Here is a 23864-nt window from a genome sequence, read left to right as displayed (position 1 = left end):
TGTTATAGATTGAATAGCAGTTAGTTGTCTTCAAGCGAGTGTGTCAGGCCTACAGCGTCTACTCTGCCAACCTCTGCCAGTGCACAGTGCCACTCATATCTGGTGTCACAATAGCGTGCATTTAAAAACAAAAACTTTTTTTTCACTGTTATAGATTGAATAGCAGTTAGTTGTCTTCAAGCGGGTGTGTCAGGCCTACTGCGTTTACTCTGCCAACCTCTGCCACTGCACAGTGCCACTCATATCTGGTCTCACAGTAGCTTGCACGCATAGTACCACTAATACAAAAAAAATGACAGGCAGAGGCAGGCCACCCCGCAGGGGCCGTCGTGGTCGTGGTGCTGTGATTCCCTTTTGCCCTAGAATAATGCCCAGTTTTCAGAGGCCACGTACCCTGAACTTGAAAAGTTCTGAGGACATAGTTGACTGGCTAACACAGGACACCCAATCTTCTACAGCTTCCGCTCGGAACCTTGACGCACCATTCTCCTCCAGCTTAGCTTCGGGCACTTCTCAAGATCCCACTCACCCGCCTGCCGCCACCACCAACACTAGCATCACAGCCAATTCACTTTATCTGTCAGAGGAGTTATTTACACATTCGTTTGAAGAAATGAGTGATGCGCAACCATTACTGCCAGAGGATGTAGATAACAGGGATATGTCTCAGTCAGGCAGCATTACACACATGGACGTACGGTGTGATGATGATGTTGTACCCGCTGCTGCTTCCTTTGCTGAGTTGTCAGATACAAGTGAAGCGGTTGATGCCAGTGCACAGTGCCACTCATATCTGGTGTCACAATAGCGTGCATTTAAAAACAAAAACTTTTTTTTCACTGTTATAGATTGAATAGCAGTTAGTTGTCTTCAAGCGGGTGTGTCAGGCCTACAGCGTTTACTCTGCCAACCTCTGCCACTGCACAGTGCCACTCATATCTGGTCTCACAGTAGCTTGCACGCATAGTACCACTAATACAAAAAAAATGACAGGCAGAGGCAGGCCACCCCGCAGGGGCCGTCGTGGTCGTGGTGCTGTGATTCCCTTTTGCCCTAGAATAATGCCCAGTTTTCAGAGGCCACGTACCCTGAACTTGAAAAGTTCTGAGGACATAGTTGACTGGCTAACACAGGACACCCAATCTTCTACAGCTTCCGCTCGGAACCTTGACGCACCATTCTCCTCCAGCTTAGCTTCGGGCACTTCTCAAGATCCCACTCACCCGCCTGCCGCCACCACCAACACTAGCATCACAGCCAATTCACTTTATCTGTCAGAGGAGTTATTTACACATTCGTTTGAAGAAATGAGTGATGCGCAACCATTATTGCCAGAGGATGTAGATAACAGGGATATGTCTCAGTCAGGCAGCATTACACACATGGACGTACGGTGTGATGATGATGTTGTACCCGCTGCTGCTTCCTTTGCTGAGTTGTCAGATACAAGTGAAGCGGTTGATGATGACCATGCGTCCATGGATGTCACGTGGGTGCCCGCTCGGCAAGAAGAAGAACAGGGCGAAAGTTCAGATGGGGAGACAGAGAGGAGGAGGAGATGAGTTGGAAGCAGGGGGAGGTAGTCGCAAGGAGCTAGTGGCACAGTCAGACAGCATGCATCGGCACCCAGGGTCAGCACGACAGCACGCCAATCAACTCATGCTGTGTCCACCACCAGAATGCCGTCATTGCAGAGCTCAACAGTGTGGAATTTTTTTTGTGTGTTTGCCTCTGACAACAGAGATGCCATTTGCAACCTGTGCCAAAAGAAACTGAGTCGTGGGAAGTCCAACACCCACCTAGGTACAACTGCTTTGCGTAGGCACATGATCGCACATCACAAACGCCTATGGGATCAACACATGAGTACAAGCAGCACACAAACTCAAAGCCGCCATCCTCCTCCTGGTCCAGCATCTTCAGCCACATCAACCACTGCTGTCCTCCTTGCCCCCTCTCAACCATCCGCCACTCCGTGTCTCGCCTTGAGCAGTTCCCGCTCATCTGCCCACAGTCAGGTGTCTGTCAAGGACATGTTTGAGCGTAAGAAGCCAATGTCAGAAAGTCACCCCCTTGCCCGGCGTCTGACAGCTGGCTTGTCTGAGCTATTAGCCCGCCAGATTTTACCTTACAAATTTGTAGCTATTGGGACACCGCAGTGGAAGGTACCCGGACGAAATTTATTTTCACAAAAGGCGATCCCCAACCTGTACTCGATTGTGCAAAAGGAAGTAATTGCATGTCTGGCACACAGTGTTGGGGCAAGGGTCCATCTGACCACTGATACCTGGTCTGCAAAGCATGGTCAGGGCAGGTATATCACCTACACTGCGCATTGGGTAAACCTGCTGACGGCTGCCAAGCATGGAATGCGTGGCTCTGCAGAGGAGTTGGTGACACCGCCACGACTTGCAGGCAGGCCTGCTGCCACTTCCTCTACTCCTTCTACTCCATCCTCTTCCATAACCTCCTCGGCTGAGTCCTCTTCTGCTGCTGCGTCTTGCTCCACATTAACGGCACCCCCCCCAGCTCCCCAGGTACTATTCCACATCCCGGATACGGCAGTGTCACGCCGTCTTGGGTTTGACTTGCTTGAAAGCAGAGAGTCACACCGGACAAGCACTCCTGTCCGCCCTGAACACACAGGTGAAAAAGTGGCTGACTCCGCAGCAACTGGAGATCGGCAAAGTGGTTTGTGACAACGGCAAAAATTTGTTGGCGGCATTGAAGTTGGGCAAGTTGACACATGTGCTGTGCATGGCACATGTGTGTAATCTGATCGTACAACGCTTTGTGCATAAGTACACCAGGTTACAGGTCGTCCTGAACCAGGCCAGGAAGGTGTGTGGCCGTTTCAGGAATTCCTACATGGCCATGGCGCATTTTGCAGATATCCAGTGGCGAAACAACATGCCAGTGAGGCGCTTGATTTGCGACAGCCCGACACGTTGGAATTCAACACTCCTAATTTTCGACCACCTGCTCCAACAAAAAAAAGCCGTTAATGAATATTTGTATGACCGGGGTGCTAGGACCGCCTCTGGGGAGCTGGGAATTTTTTTGCCATGTTACTGGACGCTCATGTGCAATGCCTGTAGGCTCATGCGTCCTTTTGAGGAGGTGACAAACCTAGTCAGTGGCACCAAAGTCACCATCAGCGACATCATACCATTTGTTTTCTTCCTGGAGCGTGCCCTGCGAAGAGTGCTGAAAAGGCTGAAGGAGAACGACCTGTACTGGGTGTCCACGCTACTAGACCCCCGGTATAAGCATAAAGTGGCTGAAATGTTACCAAATTACAACAAGTCGGAAAGGATGCAGCATTTGCAAAATAAATTAAAAAGTATGCTTTACACAGTGTATAAGGTTGATGTCACAGCACAACGGGAATCTAACAGGGGAAGAGGTGAAAGTAATCCTCCTCCTCCCACGACCACGCCAGCAAGGACAGGACCCTTTACAGACGTGTTGTTGATGGAGGACATGCGGAGCTTTTTAAGTCCTACGCATCACCACAGGCCTTCGGGATCCACCCTCAGAGAACGACTCGACCGACAAGTAGCATACTACCTCGCCTTAACTGCAGATATCGACACTCTGAGGAGCGATGAACCCCTTCACTACTGGGTGTGCAGGCTAGACCTGTGGCCAGAGCTATCCCAATTTGCAATAGAACTTCTGGCATGCCCCGCTTCAAGTGTCCTGTCAGAAAGGACCTTCAGTGCAGCAGGAGGTATTGTCACTGAGAAGAGAAGTCGCCTAGGTCAAAAAAGTCTAGATTACCTCATCTTTATTAAGATGAATGAGGGATGGATCCCGAAGGGACTGACAGTGGGAGATACATACGACTAAAAAAGGCCTGATGAGATGAGCTGCCTTGGGCTAAAAATGGTCCACACGCTGCTGTATTTTAGCTCTGAATGCCGGTTGACTTGCGTGACTTATCCGCCACCAACTAGGGTTCAAGCCGCAATGTTTTAGGGCACTTTCTGCCTGGGAAACAAACATCAATTTTTCTGGCCGCTACTACAGCAGCGGCTGCAACAATACCTAATTTTTCAGGCATGTGTACATGCCTAATTTTTCGGGCCTCTGGTGCTGCACTGTGGCTTCAAAAACCAAACAAAAAAAAGGCACATAACAGGGATTAAACTGATAGGAATAGTACTACTTAACACACCACACCTATCTGGTGGCACATTAGATTGCACGTGCAGTGCCCCAAATTTGAAGTAGGAGGACCGACCAAGCATCTTTTTCCATCTCCCGGTTCCTAAAATCAATGCCATATACATGTCCCCTGATAGGGCGCCAGCTCGTTATTCTCTTGGGCGCCAGCTCGTTATTCTCTTTTTCACTTCACTAGGGACACTTTACTGCACTATGGGCACTTAGACCCACTCTTTGTCTTGCACAGTGTTATTCCTAGCCAGCATCTGTGATGGGAAATCAGGCAGTCATCTAAACGTTTAGATTGAGCTTTAGCTTAGAACACCCTTGAAGGTGTTTAAGGAGATTAGGGCTAGTTTAGAGGATTCTTCTTAGACCTCTCTGAGTCTTTATAGCCCTTCTACCTATCCAGCATTTCTGGAAACTAGCTAAGAGAAAGGGTGGCTGTGTGTCTGTGATACATTTAACTTTATATCACCTTATTGATACTTTTTATGAAAGCATCACTCCGGTCTCTATACTCTCTGCCTATACCCATCTATTTAGAGGGAATTTCCTTGCCCCTTGCAATATTATATAATAGGTAATTGTATTACCATTATTACACAATTAGCCACTATAGGGGAATGAGTATAGTATCCCTTTGTTATTTATAAATGATACAATAAAGACTTTTGTCCATTACTCAATTTACTTTAACAAAGGGTACTAACCACGGTATTAGGAAGCATTACTCTGCTTTCCCTTTCTCCCTCTATTATACACCTATGCTTACTAGGATTTGTAGGTATCACTTTATTATAGTTGTCTAACCTTTTCCTATGCCAGTTTTAGATCTCCTTCTTGGGAGATTTTTTCTTTTTTCAGTTTATTAGCATACCTGGGTACAAGCCCTCGGTGGGGCTGGCACCACCACCTGACCACATTTCCTTGTTTCTTCCACTCATACCGCTTTTTCCATCTTTGAAGGGGTTTGGCGAAACAAGGAAATAGTCCTCTACTCGTAACAGGGATTAAACTGATAAGAATAGTACTACTTAACACACCTTAACACACAACGCAGAGAGAGGAGTCTGAAGAAGAGGAGTCAGAGGAGGAAGGTGGCTTTGAGGAGGTGGAAGACCAAACACAGCAGGCGTCCCAGGGGGCTTGTTGTCACCTTTCAGGGACCCTTGGTGTTGTATGTGGCTGGGTGGAGGAAGAGACCTTCAATGACATCAGTGAGGACAAGGTACGGGACATGGCTAGCTTGTTATCCAACCATGTGCAAATGGGGAGTTTGCGGTTGTGCAAATGGACTGTTTGCGGTTGTTTGCGGTGCGTTAAACGGGGAGTTTGGTCTGTCACAGTGAAGCGGGCGTAACCCTTACACTACCCGATCGATACAACATCATACAATAGGTCCCCTCCTCATTATTTTTATGGCCCCCACCCACCGCTCACGGGTTTGGCCGGGTGGGAGGACAGTAGGTCCCCCCAATTGTGATTTATGGCCCCAACCCACCGCTCAGGGGTGGGGGCCGGGGGGGAGGACAGTAGGTCCCCCCCTATCCTTATTTACTGAATATTTCCTTGGATAACAATGTTTGGCATTTAGTGAATATTCCCTATTCTGCTCTGTGTCAGTGTGAATCAGGGTCTCTGAGGACAGGTGTCAATCCATATCTGCCAAGTGACCCTATGTAGGAGGAACAGTCCCTATTCTGCTCTGTGTCAGTGTGTATCAGGGTCCCTGAGGACAGGTGTCAATCCATATCTGCCAAGTGACCCTATGTAGGGGGAACAGTCCCTATTCTGCTCTGTGTCAGTGTGTATCAGGGTCTCTGAGGACAGGTGTCAATACATATCTGCCAAGTGACCCTATGTAGGGGGAACAGTCCCTATTTTGCTCTGTGTCAGTGTGTATCAGGGTCCCTGAGGACAGGTGTCAATCCATATCTGCCAAGTGACCCTATGTAGGGGGAACAGTCCCTATTCTGCTCTGTGTCAGTGTGTATCAGGGTCCCTGAGGACAGGTGTCAATCCATATCTGCCAAGTGACCCTATGTAGGGGGAACAGTCCCTATTCTGCTCTGTGTCAGTGTGTATCAGGGTCCCTGAGGACAGGTGTCAATCCATATCTGCCAAGTGACCCTATGTATGGGGAACAGTCTCTATTCTGCTCTGTGTCAGTGTGTATCAGGGTCCCTGAGGACAGGTGTCAATCCATATCTGCTAAGTGACCCTATGTAGGGGGAACAGTCCCTATTCTGCTCTGTGTCAGTGTGTATCAGGGTCTCTGAGGACAGGTGTCAATCCATATGTCAAGGTGTCAATATGTCATATGTCAGGTGTCAATCCATATCCATTGTGATTTAGGAATGTTAGGTGATTTATGCCCTTTATGGATTAAAATCAGACTCTGCATCAACTGTGTAATTTTCCATGGGAGTTTTGCCATGGATCCCCCTCCGGCATGCCACAGTCCAGGTGTTAGTCTCCTTGAAACAACTTTTCCATCACTATTGTGGCCAGAAAGAGTCCCTGTGGGTTTTAAAATTCGCCTGCCCATTGAAGTCTATGGCGGTTCGCCCGGTTCGCCAGTTCACGAACATTTGCGGAAGTTCGCGTTCGCGAAAAACTATATGTGATTTGACAGTCACAGAGAGTCTGGGCGAGGTTAAAATGGGAGAGCTTACAAAGGCAACAGACAAGATAATTGCAGGTTTTAAAGCTGTTTTTAGATTTAAAAAAAATCGATGCAAAAAAATGCATAATGGACACTATAGGCACCAAAACAACTTTAGCTTAATGAAGCAGTTTTGGTGTATAGATCATGCCCCTGCCGTCTCACTGCTAAGTTCTGCCATTTAGAAGTTACATTGCTTTGTTTATTCAGCCTTTGTTACAGATTCCTGCATGTGAGTTACACAGCATTCCGAAACACTTCCTGTACTATGAAATCTAATGTCTAAACTTCCTTTACAATCTGTTTAATTTAGAATTTCTTATCTCCTGTTCTGTTAATAATCTTCTAGATCCTGCAAAAGCATCCTGTATGTGATTAAAGTTCAATTTACAGAACAGGAGATAAAACCTTCTAAAGTGAGTTAACTTCTGAAAGAAAAGAAAAAAAATGTCACGCAGGTTGTGTGAGTCACAGCCAGGAGAGGTGTGTATGGCACTGCATACACAGAAACAAAGTGAAAAAGTGATTTCACTTATACACAGCAGAAAATTGAGCAGTGAGACTACAGTCAGGGCCACCATCTGAAATTTTGGCCCCCCTAACACAAATTAAGGTCTAGGCCCCTGGGGGCCTGCCTCCAAATCCTGCCCACAGGACCCACCACCAAATCCACCTGCATGGACGTAGTGTTTGTAGAGTGGAGGCAGGGTGTGTGTTTTGTGGATGCACTGTGTGTTTGTGAATTGGCTGCAGTGTGTGTAAAGGTCAGTTAGTGCATGTGTAGTGATGCAGTGGATGTGTAGTGGATGCACTGTGTGTATATTGTGTGAGTGTGTGTGAGTGTGTCACATAAGGAATATAGTAGTACAACAACACTGGCACTCCAAGGTTTTTAGTTTATCAATCTTCTTTATTCCAATAGTCTACGCTTCAGCCCCTAAATGGAGCTTTCATCAGGACATATCAAATAAAACCATACAGTAAATGGCTTCATAGGAGACCATCTCATATAAATTACTACATACTAACAGAGACACACTGAAACAGACATACACACACACACATACAGGCATACATACTGACACATACTGAAACAGACATACAGACACACAGACATACATACTGACACACAGACACATACTAACATGCTAACATACATACAGACACACACACACACATGCATGAGGGCATTCATACAGACACACACACACATACATACATACATACTGACATACATACAGACCCACTTACACATAGTATACCGATAAAAGCGCTACAGAATTATTAATAAAAAATAACATACATACATACTAACAAACATACACACACATACATACTGACACACACACATACATACAGACACACACACACACACATACATACATACAGACACACACAGACATAAATAAAGACACACATAAATACAGACACGCACATATGCATACTGACACACACACACATTGACACACACATATATAAATACAGACACACACATATACATATTGACACACACATTGACACACACATACATAAATAAAGACACACACGTAAATACAGACACACACATATACATACTGACACACACATACATAAATACAGACACACACATACTGACACACACACACACACACACACATACTGACAAATGCATACTGAGGCACAAATACATACATACATACATACATACATACTTACTGAAATAGACACACATACATACCTACATGACAAATGAAAAAAAACGTATATTTTCCTCTTGCATTTGCAATGTTTGCCCTAGCTACGGCTTGTCTGAACTGATTATAATGTAAATGTCTAAATTTTGTATATAAATTTAGGAAGAAGACAGAGCATTTCATTAAGAAAAGGTTAAATGGACAGCTTTATGTGTGAATAGTGTGTCATATTTTTTCTCATTTTGAAAAAAGTGCAGATTTCTTATAGAAATTGACAATTGTATAAATTATACTGGTTACATTTCCTGGCTTTTCAAGCCGATAATCGGTCCTGTTACTTCCTGGTTTTATTATCGCATTTGCACTGAACTCAAGAGGCAGCACTTGGTCAAAGCACCTGACTTACAAAGACTTCTCATTGAACTGTATTGGGAAGTTTGTAATTGGACAGCCACAGAAAGTCTAAGTTGGGTTAGAAGGGAAGGGTTTGCAAAGGCAGCAGACAAGATATTTGCCGCTTTTGCAAGCTGTTTTTAGATATAACTCCAACAAATAATGCATAATTAAATGCATGCAGGTTTTCATTTGGGGTTTATCTACTAAACTGTATTTTTTATTTATTTTTTATTTGAGCAGTGGAGTGTCCCTTTAACACAAGCTATAGATGATTTTCTATGGTTTAGTCAAATAAATTAATTAAATTCCAGACAAGCAACAATTTCACTTTAACTTAAGGGAGAGGATATAAAAAATGTCAGAAAGACAGTATAGATTTTGTTAGAGGTTATTACTTCGGTGGCAGTTCTTCATTTCTGAACATATTTCCAGATTATAAGAATTAGCCTTCTCTGATTATTTCCTTAGCCAAACATAATCATTATGCTAGTGTTAACATACAATTACTTGACTGTTTTAAAACTTCCGAAAAAGAAAGAACGAACACAGCACCTGACCCCTGATTTTATATGCATTCATTAATGTTAATTTCTACAATTCAGCTGGGATTATAAAATGTGTTTTTTTACCACCATTGTCTAGATATTACTCAGAGATTTATTCACTAAACATGGAGTTTAAACTTAAGATGAAGGATGTAACATGTTCTATATTCTGACATTTTAAAGGGAACTCCACAACAGCATTATTTAGTGGTTATAGTGGTAATAGTCTCCTGGCGCCATCCGAGGGTCAAACTGTTTTTTAATGATTTGCCAATTAGCTGGGTCTCTGCAGTGCTTGTGTCCCTGTGATATTGCTGTGAATTTCCCATTCTGCTTTAGCAATATTCATTTTGTCTAATTCTGGGTATCATTGATCAACCCCTTAATTAAGTGTTCAGGTAAGTGTCAAACATTTCAATACATGTTGGAATCCCACCTGTGGAATGGTGCCTACTCAAGTAATGACTTTTGGGAGGGACTGTGTTTAATTGCACATTAATAGACAGATAACAGCAAAACAGCAAAATAAAAAGTGAATCCTCTTTATTCTCCCACGTATGGGTATTAAAATGTATTGCGGCATGCAAAGTGACAGATAACAACAGTTTACTGATTTCGTACCCGTGTACGATGACTGACTTCAGTCTCTCTATTCATCCTTTGGCTGTTTGATCAATGGTATAGCCTTTGAACATTTCTAGGGTTCCTTTAAAAAAAAAAAAAAAAAAAAAAAACATTACAAATTGCCTTTTGATACAGTTTGGGAGAAACAACTGTGGCTTAAAGGAACACAGTAGTGTCAGGTATACATGTATTCCTGACACTAAGCTTGTGAAAACACATTTTACGTCCCCCGTCCCCTTGCCTCTGGTTAAAAAGTCAATTTGCTCAACTTTTCTCCAGTGCCGCGCCGGTCTCGCCATGACTGACTCGAACTGCTCTGCCTCCTTGACTGAGATTATCATATTTGATGATCTCAACAACTCCAATTCTTTCGCTTTTCCCATAGGAAAGCATAGGAAGGCTATTGTGCATGTGCGGTAAAACACCACACTGGTCCATTATCATCTCCTCATATGAATGCCTTGATTCAATGCATTTCTATGGGGAAGGTTCAGCGTCTCCATGCAGAGTGTGGAGACTATGAACATCAGTGATGCACACTGTGCATCACTGATCCAGGAAGCACCTCTAGTGGCTGTCTGAGTAACTGCCACTAGAGATGTTCCAAGGCAGAAATGTAAACACTGCCTTTTCTCAGAAAAGGCAGTATTTACATTTAAAAGCCTGCAGGGACAGGCTGTAGACACCAGAACAACTACATTAAGATTGAGTTGTAGTTGTTATGTGGCTATATTGTCCCTTTAAGAAAAATAACTCCTCACTTTGTTTACAGACTTTGTCTATTGTTTCTTCTTTCTTTTAACGAAGAAGCGCAAAAAAACCCTCAAGTTTTGTCTGCTGTACTAGTTTACAGCATAAAAATATATATATGTATGAGATAGGAAATTTAAGTTGCAACGTTTCTTCAAGAATATCCTTATGCTCTCTAAAATAGATTAACAGACAGTAAAGTGAAACAGTGATTTTGTTTATGAAAGTTGATTTAACCCCTTAACGCCGTTACGGCGTTCTATGCCATCCCGAATTAAATGGTCTTTAAAGCCGTTGCGGCGGCATAGAATGCCGTAACGGCTGAAGCCCCCAGGAGGTGAGATTTACTTACCTCCGCCGCGATCCTCTTCAGGAGGACTGCCTGACAGCCCAGGCAGCCCTCCCCTAGCAGATGACGCCCCCGGAGGCCTTGTGATCGCTCTCAAACAGCGATCACATGGGCCCCTATAGCTGGCTGTGGATCTGCCAGCAGGGGGACTGTCTGAAATGTCAGACAGTCCCCCTGCTGGTGGGAAGTGTAAAAAAAAAAAAAAATGATTAAACATGTTTAAAATTAAATATATATATATTATAAATATACAGAAATAAGGTATACAAATTATACCAAACAAGTGGAGCGCTCTAATTAGTAGAGGGGTTTACTCACCCCTTTGGTACAGTGACAGTCTTGAAAAACTTGAATGTACATATAAAAGGAAACAAAAACAAGAAAAACAAAAATATAGTGCAGATGTTCCAAAAATGGATAATTGGTAGTAAGTAATGACTGAAAAAACTCACATGGACAGGAGCCTATATGGTATTGGCTCCGTAAAAGGATCCTTTATGCTTTTAGGGCAGCAACACACCCCTTTATCCCAGGTAGTGTCCCTCCAGGAGTAGACAACGAGAAGAAAAGCAGAAAAACAACTGTGTAGAATTGCACATACTATAATGGTATTTTGAAATATAAATAGTTGTGCTCACCTTCTGCAGAGCCCTGAAATCCCGGCTCTGAGGTTGATAAACAATGTGCTACTTTAGAGGGGGAATAGCACTCTCCCCAATGGAGTTCCTGATGGCTAGAAAGGACTTTGGACTAAAGTATAAAATAGTAAATAACATTTATTGTTAATACATTAAAAACAAAATAAATGGGTACTTAGAAAGTAAAAAGATCCAATAAAAGTCCAATAAAAAGTCCAGAATAATCAGCTAAACGCGTTTCACTCTATGAGCTTCCTCAGTGGCAGCTACTGAGGAAGCTCATCCCTTCATTTCATCCCTTTCAGGGAGAGGTTGGGTCCGACCCCCGGTCACTAAAGGGGGTACCCAGGGTAGCAACTTTTCATCTTAGTGCGTATTGCTGGGTCTTCAGGGCTTAGAGGCTGAACCCTGGCATGGCTAAAAAAAAATATTGCCTGGTGAGCATAAAAGAAAATCTAGGCCTGCATAAGCAGACTCCTTCCAAACTGCTTGTGAAGGACAGGAGAAAGACTGCCTGATGGGTAGGGGGAGGATCTATATATACCAGTTTCAGAGTTCTATTTCCTGTCCTTTCTGCTGTGAGGGGAGGAGCTACCCAGGAGTATATGCTGCCATGAATAATGGTCAGGAAAAAATAATAAAATAAATAAATAAAATATATATTTTTTTAAATTTATAAGATGACTGGGCGTATAAGACGACCCCCAACTTTTCCAGTTAAAATATAGAGTTTCGGATATGCAGCATTTTTTTTTTTTCTGTACATTGTGGATTCAGTTTCTGAACCCTTATACCAATGAATCAATATGCTGATGTTTCTGGTACCACAAACTGTTCAGAACACCACTTCATTGCCGTTTGTATCCTACCAAATTGCTTTAATACAGACATTTCCTAATCTTATTACATCTGCAGAAATATGTATTCTCCATTACATCGATGGGCAACCTTTGAATTTGTTTCGGTTGTCGGACTACAACTTCCATCATCTGAAGCTTGTGATTATTTGATATTGTTAGAAGTTATAGTCCCACAACAGACACAGGTTTCTTACCCTGTGTTTATATTTATACATATATGGACAGATTTCACTACCCTTTCAAACTGTCACGTTTTTAGCTCTCTTCCTGAATCACAATCATGATTTGTGATCCTGAGGCACTCCGATAGTCAGGGCAATCTATTTTTTTATGACAAAATAAAAAATCATTTACTGGTCTAAAGTGTTCATTAAAATAGCAATGTTGTGTAGCAATGCTTTGATTATACACATTATAATGTTGTGTATACAGAGCCGGATTAAGAGCACAGTGGGCCTGGTGCTGACAATTATGATGGGCCTAATTACAGAATCTTATCGACTAAAAACACTAAAACAGTCATACCTCCCAAGCGTCATGTATCTGATGGAGATGGTGCTGGAGGGAAACTCATAGGATACAGCTATAAGAAAACACATACCCTATGCTAATCTCTCTCTAATTTATGTTTTCATCTGTCAAGTAAATCCATAACCCCTAACAGCAGTGTCCAGTGAAGCAGGAAGTCAATGGGTGGGGTAAAAGGGTGGGCCACTGGTGCGAATCACGTAACCTGCCAAAAGGGGAGAACATGCCCAAAAAGGGGGCATGTCTGTCCAAAGAATTGGAAGGCCAGCCTGGCATGAATGCATGTCAGGCTGCCCGCCTATCATGCAGGCTGTCCAACTAAGGGCATACTATGCAGGCAGCACCCTGAGCTTGACATAAATGCGTCTAATGATGCGCTCACTCCGTGCTTTCTAAGGACTGTCCCCTAGCACTCGCTGGTCCACTTGTCTCCTTACCTTCTTACTAGCAGGCAGAAGTTCCTGGTATATAGTCTGAGACAGAGAAAAGGTGTATGTAGTGAGTGTAGAAGAAAGGGGACATGCCACAGTGTTAGAGAGACCAACGTCTGCATTGCCTAAACTAATTTTATTGTCAGCCAGTCCACACAAGTTTTGTTCCCATACATCCCTCGTCACCAGAACAACTACAGCTTATTGTTTTTGTTCTGGTAAGTAGAATCATTCCACTCAGGCTTTTTGCAGTAAACACTGTCTTGTCAGAGAAAATAACTCCACTGGCCACTCCTTAGATGGCTGCTAGAGCTGCTTCCTGGGGCAGTACTGCCTAATGTGCAGCACTGCCACTCAGTGTCTCCACCCTCTGCATGCAGACACTGAACTTTCCTCATAGAGATGTGTTGATTCAATTTATCTTTATGAGGAGCCAGGGCTATGTTGGACTTGTGCTGGCTCTGCCCCTGATCTGCCTAGTTGACAGTCTCAGCCAATCCTATGGGGAAGTATTGTAATTTGCTCAGACCACCACTTCTGATGATGTCAGCAGACAGTCAGTTCAGAGGCAGAGCCAGCACCTGGACGGAACAATCCCAGGGATTGTTCCGTCCAGGCGTGTTAACAGCTGAGCTCTAAGTTAGCTCTGGGCCATGTGAGTGTGTATTACTTACCACTACTTATCCACCCACTATACTTGACATACTACACTATTATTGGTTTTATGTTTTATGTATAAGAAGACTATTTGCTACTACCTTTGTGTACGTATATTTACATATTTTTACGTATTTATATATTGAGGGTGCGGTTTCCTTCCCTTTCTTTTTCTCATATATAATTACATAAATAACTACATAAGTATATACGTAGAATTTAAATACATATATATATATATATATATATATAAAAATTATATGTACGCTTAAGTAATATGTTAACATAATTATGTGATTTAATTAATTAAAATTTGATTGACGTGCCTGACAACCCAGGCAGCAAGTGCAGAGAATTACATTTGCATGTGAATTAAATTTGCATGTGCTATATTTAACCCTGTAACTTTCCAAGACACCATAAAACCTGTACATGGGGGGTACTGCTTTACTCGGGAGACTTCGCTGAACACAAATATTAGTGTTTCAAAATAATAAATTGTATTACAATAATTATATATTTAGTAAAAGTGACGTTTTTTGTGACAGTGTTTGTGACTAAGTGGCTACTATAAAAGACTGGACATACCCCACTTGCAATACCTTGGGTTCTCTACTTTTGCAAATGGTATGACATCATGGGGGTAAATCTCATTCCTGGGCTACCACACGGTCTCAAAGGCAACATAACCAACCTGGCGAATTTCAATTTGAAAAAAATGAAAAATGGAATGTGCTATATTTGACCTCTTTCCAAAACACCATAAAAACTGTTAATGAGACTTTGCTGAATCCAAATATGTGTGGTTTTTTTTTTTTGCAGTTAAAGCTAACGGTATTATGACATTTACAGCTAAAATGTCTACAATTTTTTTTTTTTTAATCTTAATTTCTCACAGTTTTTTAAATTTTATTCATAATTAATTATGTTTCAAATATGAATAGTTCATGAGAAATTAAAGCCCAGTTTCTCCTGAACAAAATTATATATAATAAGTGTGGGTGCACTTAATATGAAAGAGGTGAATTACGGTGGAACAGACAGCGCAAATACCAGTTTTTGTTTACATTTTGTTTTGATCAGAACGTGTACTATTGACTCCGTCCTGAAGGGGTTAAATGTATGTTATTGTTTGAGAGTAAGTTTTATGAGGGAATCACCTCACCACTTTGTTCCCAAGAATTAACAACTCCTGGCCTAATTTTTAAAAAAATCAACAGGTCTCAAATGTTTTTTGAGACCACTGAGCTCAGCAAAGCACTGTTCATTGTTTAGCTCCTAACATTGAGAATAAAGCAAATATACCCATAGGGAAACCATGAGTTACAAAACCTAACTTTTATCACATTTTAACTCCACTCAGGACAGTTACATTAGCTACTTGTATAATTATAACAATAATACCAGCAGTAATTTACCATGATGGGTTTATTTAAAAACAAATAAGTCAATGATACAAAAATTGTTATTACCCAACTTATCGGTACTCAAGATATCAACTTCAGAAGTTTAGAAGGCTGAGTCAACCCTGCCGGGCATGAGCTCAATCTCTTATTAAAATCTTTTATAAGATTGTATCAGAAAAGTTAAGACACTATTTAATAAACTAGTCTTAAGCGAAATCTGAAACTTACATGTGGTATTAGGTATTTCATATGTATAGCTGAGCTAGATTTTACTCTATACTACAATTAATTAGCATGAATGCCTATTACAAATTATTAAGTAGAAGAATCTATTTCACTCCATGTGTAAATGCAAATAACGGGAAAAATAATAAATCTTAATTGAAATGATAAAATATGTTAATTATGATGGGTTTACATTTATAATTGATAAATATTTACATTGCCTTCCAAAGCACAGCACACATGTATTTATATATTTATGAACATAGTAATATTGAATAAAGTCTACATCTGTGGCTTGGCATAATGACAAACTGTATCAAGGGAACATGCCTAACTTACAGCGGTAAATCAAATTACAGTAATCCACTGGAGCAACTTAATACATCTAATAATATTGCTTTACATTGTGATTAGTCGAGATCTGTATTTTCTCTGTTACATCAAGGAATTCTGGAGTTGTGTTTCCCCAATGTAAGCGGATAATTAATGAGGTTGCAGTTGTGTAGACAATGAGCTCTGTCAGCAAGTACAATGACTTAGACAGCATACAATCAAATCAAGTTCATGGATACAATGCATTTGGGAGGTTTGTTATCAATATTCAAGAGCTCAAAATGACCTTCAGCAGATGTAGTTTTCGGAGAGAGAAAACTATGAACATACTAACCACGGGGGAGCTCCTAAAGTATCTGTTTTCACAGAACACATACTTATTAATTCTGTCTTCAGACCGGGTTTTCAAAATTTGAGCAATGGGTAATGTACTTAGATATGTATAGTGTTTGGATTCTTAACTGTGCATCTGCCAGAGAGCTGTGATTGATATAGCACAGTAGACTGTCACGTCGAATGCAAAGCTACCAAATGTTCCTGTTACAGATACAACTTAAATATGAAGCTGAAATAAAAGATGACCAAATGAAATAGGCCACACTGCAATTTGTTCACCCCAAATAGATAAAATAAAGTTCATCAATATGTATTAACTCTTGTGTACAGGTTGAAACGTGTGCCTGAGTTGGGTATTGTAACCAGGGGAGAAGCTCATTGTTAGTCACAGAACTCTGATAAACTTGAGTATTATTATGTATTAGGTATACTTTCTTACTAGTAACAGGGTTGACAGAAAATAGAAATAGATCCAGGCAGTAGAAAGCACAGTAGCCCACGTAAAGAATTACGGTCTCGATTTCATATTTTGGATAAACTTTTATTATGATTTTTTTCAAAATATTAATATATTAAATATATATTATATATAACAATATAGCATTATATAAAAAATCTAAATATTATATGTTTTGCATATTAATTTATATTGCAAATGTATCCAAAATATAAAATCCTTTGATAATTGTATCCAAAAATTATAAGTCCAAGTCTATTGTATTCCTGCTATATTACGACAGCAAAATATTTTTACCAATTATCATCTATCCCATTTTGGGGCAATGAGGGCTTACTTTATAATAGACGATGGGCAGTGTAGTGTATCTTACCAGCCCAACAAAAGCACTTTAGTGGTAGCACCATGAGACAGCATCTGAGAGTTAACTTTCAGATGCCTAATCATAAGCTACATAAATGTGCATTGAGTCATCATCAAATACTGCCTTAAAACTTTCACTTAGCATTCATATAGAATAAAATATTTTAGTTATATTAAGGCACACTCCCCCCATATAGAATTAGTGCGCACTGCGCAGATATGGATGACCTTTTGTAAACTCATCATTTGTGCCCACTCTTTTATCACTCTTCAATAGTGATGTCGCGAACATAAAATTTTCCATTCGCGAACGGCGAACGCGAATTTCCGCAAATGTTCGCGAACGGGCGAACCCAGCGAACCGCCATAGACAATAGGCAGGCAAATTTTAAAACCCACAGGGACTCTTTCTGGCCACAATAGTGATGGAAAAGTTGGTTCAAGGGGACAAACACCTGGACTGTGGCATGCCGGAGGGGGATCCATGGCAAAACTCCCATGGAAAATTACATAGTTGATGCAGAGTCTGGTTTTAATCCATAAAGGGCATAAATCACCTAACATTCCTAAATTGTTTGGAATAACGTGCTTTAAAACATCAGGTATGATGTTGTATCGATCAGGTAGTGTAAGGGTTACGCCCGCTTCACAGTGACAGAACAAACTCCCCGTTTAACGCACTGCAAACAACCGCAAACAGTTCATTTGCACAACCGCAAACTCCCCATTTGCACAAGGTTGGATACCAAGCTAGCCATGTCCCGTTCCTTGTCCTCACTGATGTCATTGAAGGTCTCTTCCTCCACCCAGCCACGTACAACACCAAGAGTCCCCGAAAGGTGACAACAAGCCCCCTGTATTTTTTTTAAATGTACACTACTGTTACACCAGATATGAGTTGCACTGGTGTGACACTGTGCCCTGGCAGGCCCTGAAACGCACACGTGTGAAGGAAACTGACTGCTATTATTTCACAGTCAAAAAAGTTTTTTTTTTTTTTTTAAATGCATGCTATTGTGACACCAGATATGAGTGGTGGCACTGGGCAAGTGGGCACGGTATACGCTGTGAGCCTGACACACACGCTGGCAGGCAGGCAACTGCAATTAGATTACACAGGAAAAAAAGCAGACTGATGTTTTAGCCCTAAAAAGGGCTTTTTGGGGTGCTGTCCTTACAGCAGAGATCAGATGAGTCATTCAGGACTGTAGTGGACACTGAATACACTAGCCTAGCTATTGATTTTCCTATTAAATCAGCAGCAAGTACACTGTCCCTCCTCTCACTAAGAATGCAGCTTCCGGGGGTGGGGCCTAGCTGTCATGGAGGAAAGACGCACTTCGTGTGAGCTCCCTCAATATCTCACTTTAAGCAGCTATCAACAAGCGAATTTCACCCCAGAAGGGGATGACCCAGCAATGTTGCTCCTACCTGACCGACCCGACATGCTTAATAGCGGTCAGGTGGGTGGTAATCAGTCACATGGGCAAACAAGACAGGAAAGGGTTAAAGATAAATTCAGGGTCAAGAACAAAGCCATGGTCAATACCAAAATAAACTAAATAGATCAAGGAACACACTAAAGGGTACTGACACAGAAACCACGATAGGACAAAGTGGATAGGGCTAGGGATGTTTAAATATCCTTTAACATTTGATTGGCCCACGTCATGCCTACGCCCCCAAAATGTTTGTGTGTGGGGGTGCTGGAATGACGTGGGCCAATGGGAGCCTGAATCAACTTTTGGCTCCCACTGCCCCTTTACGACCGAGCTCGTGACTCGAGCCGTGCTCCAAGTGCCAGGCGGGCCACGTGACCGATCACTGCGGTCAGTGCACGCGGCTAAGTCAGAAGAGGAGATCAAGCCGCATGCGGCTCGTGTGGAGGCAGGAGTGATCCAGCCAGTGCCCAGTTAAAATACTTGACTCTTACTTACCCACACTCAGTCATGCCACACACATTTCACCACTACTCTCACTGAATCCCTCTAAATACGGCTAAATTCATCTTCTACATCAGAACACTACTCCTAAGATTGGGTTGTATCCATGTCTCGGGTCTTTCATTTAGAATAGGGGCAGCTTCGGTCTCCTTCAACACTGACACTCCAGTGCATATTATTAAAAGATTGGGCAGATGGAAATCCTCAGTCTACAACCGATATATTCCTCATCCTGAGAAAGAAATGAGGAAAGCTTTTAAAAGTTTTGCTTTGTAAATTTGATGCAATAAGTGTGTTTTTCTTTAATACCTTTTCACCCTCTTTGCATGAACCCGATTTACATATATTACTAATATGTTTCTGAACATATATATTATATTATTCACTCACTCACTCACTCTCTGGGCCGGCCTAAGACATCATGCTGCCTAGGTCCAACGATAAATGACTATGGGGGATAATGTATAATAAACACAGGTTACTGGCTATGGGGGGATAATGTATAATAAACACAGGTTACTGGCTATGAGGGGATAATGTATAATAAACACAGGTTACTGGCTATGGGAGGATAATGTATAATAAACAGAGGTTACTGGCTATGGGGGGATAATGTATAATAAACACAGGTTACTGGCTATGGGAGGATAACGTATAATAAACACAGGTTACTGGCTATGGGGGGATAATGTATAATAAACACAGGTTAATGGCTATGGGGGGATAATGTATAATAAGCACAGGTTACGGGCTATGGGAGGATAATGTATAATAAACACAGGTTACTGGCTATGGGGGTAATGTATAATAAACACAGGTTACTGGCTATGGGAGGGATAATGTATAATAAACACAGGTTGCTGGCTATGGGAGGATAATGTAGAATAAACACAGGTTACGGGCTATGGGGAGGATAATGTATAATAAACACAGGTTACTGGCTATGGGGGGATAATGTATAATAAACACAGGTTCCTGGTTGTGGGGGGATAATGTATAATAAACACAGGTTACTGGCTATGGGGGAGATAATGTATAATAAGCAAAGGTTACTGGCTATGGGAGGATAATGTATAATAAACACAGGTTACTGGCTATGGGAGGATAATGTATAATAAACACAGGTTACTGGCTATGGGAGGATAATGTATAATAAACACAGGTTACTGGCTATGGGGAGGATAATGTATAATAAACACAGGTTACTGGCTATGGGGGATAATGTATAATAAACACAGGTTACTGGCTATGGGAGGATAATGTAGAATGAACACAGGTTACTGGCTATGGGGGGATAATGTATAATTAACACAGGTTACTGGCTATGGGGGATAATGTATAATAAACACAGGTTACTGGCTATGGAGGATAATGTATAATAAACACAAACCCCCCCCAAAAAATAAAAAAATAAAAAAATAAAATGAAATCAGCTTCAGAATTAATCTAAATTGTATGCCGTCTAGGAGGTGGGAGGGTCTGGGAGGGAGGGTCTGCTGCTGATTGGCTGGAATGTGTCTGCTGACTGTGAGGTACAGGGTCAAAGTTTACTCAATGATGACGAATAGGGGGCGGACCGAACATTGCATATGTTCGCCGTCCGTGGCGAATGCGAACACGCTATGTTCGCCAGGAACTATTCGCCAGCGAACCGTTCGGGACATCACTACTCTTCAATTTTTATTTGTATCACGCATATTTTTCCCTCTATTGCAATTTTTTTTTACCTTATTGTTCCAAGTCTTTCTTTTTTTCTCTAAAAAACGACACACCTGAATAAATCCTGTAGCCCCATGTAGCTAGAGCGCAGCTAAGCGGAAAAAGGCCTTGACAGGGGTTAGGAGGCGGGCTTAGGAGGAAGTAAGCAAGGATTGGAGTTATGGGTAAGTAGGTTTGGCTATTTAAATAGGCAGCCATTTTAGGTGAGTCATTCTAACTTCCTACCTGGTTGAGTTTGTGTTCACCTCTGTGTTCACGGATTTGGCTGGGTGGGAATTTTTCTTTTGTCTCCTCTGCAGGTACGATGGACGACGTGGAGCGTTTGCGGGAGGGGATCAGGTCGGCGGCGAGGCATCAGGGAGCAGACTGGCTGCGGGCCCAGCTGGGCCCTGCCCTGGCGGAGGCGGCGGAACGGGACGGCGGCGGTGGCAGACCGGTCCGGGCCAGGAGGCCCCCGAGGAGGCTAAGCCCGGGCGTGGGGCCCGGTGAAGACATCCCTGGTGGCAGTGGCGGTTCCGTTGCGGGCGACAGCAGGCCTGGTAGCCGCGTGGTCGAGGCGCCGCCTCCCCGCGAGCGGCCGGAGCCTCGGATGAGAGCTTGGCGGCAGAAGGATGTTGCGGACGGGGGCGCTGCTGCTCCCGGGTCGGGGGTGACCGGGCGGCCCCCTGGAAGGCCGGCGACCACGGAGGTGCGGTCCAGGAGGGCCTCCACCCCGTCGGAGCTCGGGGATGACAGGACCGGATCCGGGAGGACGCATGGCCGGCCCCTGAGGCAGCAGGCAAGTACAGGGGGCTCCGGCTGGGGCCCTCTTGGTGGGAAGGACACTGGGGGGAGCTCTGCTAGGGGGGGGCAGGAGTATACCAGTGGGGGGCGCCCGGGACTTAGTGGATAAGAGGGGAGGCTCAGGGGCTCCTAAGAGGAAGTGTGGCTTAGGGGGGGTGGGGGTTCGGGGGGGTGAGGAGATAGTGGACTCTTCTGGGATAGTGAGTGGGTCAGTGATGGGCTTTGGGGGTGGGTCTGGGCGGTCTGGGCCGGTTGGGCGTGGTGGGAGGGATAAGGGGGCCCGGGCTGTCAGCGCTGGGATAGGGGTTCAGGGAGCGGTTAGGCCAGGGGTCGGTGTAGATGGGGGGGACGGGTTCTTCCATGGTAGGGGGGCGGTTGGGGGTTCGTGGCCCTAGGGGGGGGTCGGGTTCGGGGGGTAGTAGTGGAAGTCCTTCACCAGTCCGAACCTTGGGGTCCAAGGGGAAGGGGGGTAGGCCCAGACGGCATCGCTCCCCCTTAGGCAGCTCAGCGGATGGCAGGGAGGCGGCCCCCAGGAGTGGTCGGCGGGGGCAGTCCCCGGGTAGGGACGGGAGGAGTCGTAGTCCCAGGGGTTCCCACACACCACGGGTACGCAGCACGCAGCGGGAGGCTTTGGTGACGGGCAGGCGCTCCCAAGGTCATGACGGGAGGGGAGTTGGTACTCGTTACACCCTACCCAGGACTTCTTCTCCTTTTTCCAGATCTCGGAGCCGTTCTCTCTCTTCGCAAGCGAGGCACCGGGTTTGCTCCCCGGTTGGCGAGGCGGTGGCGGAAGTCTCTCTTCCTGGGCGTCGGGCGCTCGACAATGCAGCCCCTACTGCTATGGCGCCAAGAGGCTTGGCCGGTGAGTCCTGCGGGTCATTACACTCCAGCACTTTAGTTACCACACTTCAAACACTACTCCACTCATTGGGAGCGGGGGGTGACACGGGGGGCGGCATTGGTCAGGTGTGGGCTCCGGGGGCTGGGGTTACAGGTTCTCGGGTCGAAAGTTCTGCAGGGCCTAGTTCGGGCGGGGACACAGGGGTGACGCAGGAGGCGGCGGAGGTTAGGAGTGAGCGGGCGGAGTTGTCGGGGGCTATTCCCGACGCGGCCAGACAGCACGCGTATGTCTCCTTCGCTGGCCTGCTGGGGGTTCACCTGAAACTGGACGTGAAGGAGAAGATATGGAAAGGTGAGTTTTGCGAGATCTTTTCCCTTCTCCCCTTGGAGGACTTTATTGACCTCAAGGAGGAGGATAAAAAGGATGAGAAGAAGGAGGAGGAAGAGAAGCGGAAGCGGTATTGTAAGATTCCGAAATTTTGGTAACTGGTTGAGGGTCTTTTGCGTGCTGGCCAGCGTCCTCGGCGAAAAATCGCCGGGGTTATGCTCGTCTTTGTTTTGCTATTTGGACGGCATTTGGAAAGCGTACCGTACCTATGGGGGGTTGGCCTGGTGGCGGTATGACGAGCAATTCAGGCAACGGCTGGCGGCGAATCCAGGTATGAGGTGGGATCAAATGGACCTGCCTCTTTGGATGAAGCTAATGATGGCGCAGAAGGCGCAGCCCTTTCAACACTCGGCCGGCGCAAGGGGGCAGTCCGCCTCGTCGGCCGCCTTACAAAAGGGCTTATGCTGGCTCTATAATGAGGGCCAGTGCAAATGGGGGGGCCGCCTGTCGGTTCAAGCACGAATGCTCTGGATGCGGGGGCGCTCATGGGCTCAACCGCTGCTTCAAGAAGGGTAAGTCTGGAAACGTCGGAGCAGCTGCCGCAGCTGGGGGGAGTGGCGCTTCCGCTGCCTCGGGGCCTAACCCCGGTGAGGCTAGGCACGATGGAACCGTGGCTAAGCCGCTACGGTAATAGGGCGGATGCCGCGGTACTCCGGGCGGGTTTTGGGCACGGGTTTTTTATTCCGTTCCGGGACCGAGGGGGCCGGGGAGGCTACACAACCTGAAGTCGGTTGCGGACTTCCAGGACGTAGTGCGGGAAAAGCTGGGCAAGGAGGTCGGGC

This window comes from Pelobates fuscus, chromosome 4 (assembly GCF_036172605.1).
Source record: "Pelobates fuscus isolate aPelFus1 chromosome 4, aPelFus1.pri, whole genome shotgun sequence".
Lineage (NCBI taxonomy): Eukaryota > Metazoa > Chordata > Amphibia > Anura > Pelobatidae > Pelobates > Pelobates fuscus.
This window is presented reverse-complemented; position numbering follows the sequence as displayed.